Source organism: Euprymna scolopes, chromosome 26 (assembly GCF_053919585.1).
Source record: "Euprymna scolopes isolate OS-2025 chromosome 26, ASM5391958v1, whole genome shotgun sequence".
NCBI classification, from domain to species: domain Eukaryota; kingdom Metazoa; phylum Mollusca; class Cephalopoda; order Sepiida; family Sepiolidae; genus Euprymna; species Euprymna scolopes.
This window is the reverse complement of record NC_136507.1, coordinates 103388954-103392149: the sequence shown is the minus strand read 5'-3', so window position 1 is coordinate 103392149 and position 3196 is coordinate 103388954. Positions and strand designations below refer to the sequence as shown.

Here is a 3196-nt window from a genome sequence, read left to right as displayed (position 1 = left end):
AACAAACAAACACACACACACACACACAAACGCACACACACACACGCACACACACGCACAAATACACACGCTATATATATAGACACTGATAAAATTCAGATGAAAATCCTGATAGATATTACTTGAAGTAATACTTTCAAGGAGATCCTAGCCAAAAATGGAAAAGCTCAATATTTAAGAATAGAGCAATATATAAGTTTCGTGGTTTAATTTTAAATTCTGAAAAAAAACAACATATAGAGGCATATATGTATATATATATATATTGGGTGTGTGCATACATGTATGTATGCACACACACACACACAATATATATATATATATATTTGGTAAAACTGGTAATTAGTAAAAGCCTGAAGAGAGTGCTCAATACTATTGCAGAGCAAATATGTGTTTTATTTTTTTATTACCGTTTTATCTGTTTGGTTACATATGTTTCTGATGTTGAACCATGTTTACGATCTAACAGCCTCGTCAGACCTTACAGAAGTGGTTCTTAGTCACTAACCAAACAGATAAAACACACACACACACACACACACACACACATATTGCGTGTGTGCATACACGTATGTATGCAGGTAAAACATAAAATTTGAAATTTATGAATTAAAATAGATCTGATCCAATCCAAGATAGTAGATCTTTCTCACACAGAAGGCCTGATATCCTTTCAGTTATAATATAACAGTATTCAATAATTAAAGATAACTCCTTTTTAATTATTTTTCTTTCTATTTCTCCACGCACGCACACACACACACACACACACACACACACACACACACACATATATATATAATGGAAAATGTCATATATATATATATACATATATATATATATATATATATATATATATATATATATATATATACCACATTTTTGGAAATTTTATTAGTTCCAAATCTCAGCGACTATTTATCAGAAATTAACAAATGAAGGCACGTTGGAAAGTTAACTACCTGAATTGTGCTGTGGGCTATATGACATTTGTCCTTAAGGGCATACATTAAGGGAATCATCCATCATTCAGAGCCTATTTTTTGGCACTATTTTACAGCCATAAAATGATTTAATCATAGTAATTTTGAATTACATATATGAATTACAAAATATCTGATATTTCCCCAAACCTCTAGCCTGTATGGAGGGGAGACTAAAACTTGCTGCTATGGTTTTAAATGATCTGAAATAACAGCAAGGGGAGACTTGATTCCAAATATTTCTCATATGTTATATCTCCCCTCTTTGGTTTTCATACATAAAGTAAATTTCATAACGTGCGAGGATTATTTGATACTGGAGATATTCATAATCGTACCCTATTTCAAAAAGAGGGGAGATATAACATATCTCCTCTTGCTGTTATTTAAAATCATGTGAAACCATAGCAGCAAGTTTTAGTCTAGCCTCCATCAAGGCCAGAGGTTTTATATACATATATAAAGTTATAAAAAATATATATGGCAATAAGGCTACAGAGAATTTTACACATTTCATCCTCGTGAGGATTCGTCAGGCTAATGCTTAAGTGCTATGTATAGTTAATAAGTTACTATCTAGCTGTGCTCACGTATTGAGCACTGTTAAAGTAAATATAGACAATCGATACACAAAATGCATGTAGATATATGAAGCAATAATAATTACACACACACACATATATGCACACACATATATATACATATATATATGCACACACACACACACACACACACACACACACATATAGATATATATATATATATATATATATATATATATATATATATATATATATATATATCGGTTGATACTAGTAAATTTAGATTCCGATGTATATATAATGATTTTTAAAACTATTTTTGCTCTCTATCTTTCTCTTTTTGTTTTTGTTTTTTTTTTTTGGGGGGGGGGGTTATTGTTTTTCTTTTTGTGTTGAAAAAAAAATACAACTGAAACAGTGAAACACTTAGTCTAACTGACCGCTCGCTTTCTCTTTAGTTGATTTATCATACAATGTATTTTTTTTTTGTATATATATATAAGTAAAAAGTTTTAATTACTTACTCTCTTTTCTAATTTCCCTTGGTTTAGAGCAATGGTGTTCCTTGACTGCATAGAACGGAAAGATAAATACGTTGTCTTTGTCGGCCGTTGTTTACTTATTTAATGTTCTCTAAGCAGTCCATATATACTCATTGATCATGTGTGTGTGTGTGTGTGTGTGTGTGTGTGTGTGTGTGTGTGTGTGTGTGTGTGTGTGTGTGTGTGTGTGTGTGTGTGTGTGTGTGTGTGTGTGTGTGTGTGCGTGTGTGTGTGCGTGCGCGCGCGCGAATGCCCTTGATTCCCTGACTAAACAAGAGTACGTAATATATACGTTATATTGAACGTAATGATTGCTCCGCGCATATATTTCCCTCTTGGTTTGCATATATCATTTTTTTTTTCTTTTCCTAAAACTATTTCAATCGAATTAAATCGTGCCGATAAAAAAAAAAAAAAAATAGAAATAGTCCTTCCGTAATCCGTGTTTTCAGGCGAGTGTTTTCCCCTCTATCGTCGTCGTCGTCTCTTGAAATGCCCTGTGTTCGCATCCACCCTGGTGTCCGGCGAGATACAGTCAGCTGCTAAACGCGGCCTATCCACGGCCGGAGAAGTCATCACGTCCGGATCTGGATGGTGACAGGGAGAGAAAAATATGTCGCAACCACCGGCGAAATTGGGGAAGTTAAGCAAGCGAATTAAAACTATCGGCTGTTAACAAACAATTTATCCCCGTTGAGAGAAGTACAAACGTGTTTGGGAGGGAAGTTTGCGGCAGCTCCACCTCTGGAGCAACTGTTGGTTGCGTCATCAGATTTCATGACGTCATTCTCTAATCTAACCGCGTTTTTCTCTCGTGTGTAGCTACTACAGTTGCCCGAAATGATCTTGGCATGCGTATTGATGGGTACGCGCGTGTGTGTTGATCGATAGCGATTCTGCAAAGTCAATGAAGATGAAGTAGAAGAAGAAGATGCCGTAGTATTTGGCTGAACACAACTGTAGCAGACGCTGCCGACGTTCTACTGCTAGCACCTATGTGCACGAAAGAGCAGAAATAGTATCAGTAGAAATGAAAGTATGTTCTCGTGGAAAAACAATAACAAAAAAGAAAAAAGAAAGAAAAAATAACAAACGCGACTTTATTATTAGAAGTTTTCACACATGTTAG

General features: G+C 34.8%; 1 protein-coding gene across 1 annotated transcript in view; it reads right to left on the bottom strand.

Moving 5' to 3' along the window:
* The window catches only part of LOC145248322 (serine/threonine-protein kinase SBK1-like), a 66271-nt gene extending 63298 nt beyond the window's left edge, over positions 1–2973 (bottom strand). The window contains exon 1 of the mRNA XM_080110231.1: positions 2050–2973. The gene's annotated coding sequence lies outside the window, so the exon portion shown is untranslated. The remainder of the gene's footprint in view (positions 1–2049) is intronic.
* Positions 2974–3196: the final 223 nt, after the last annotated feature.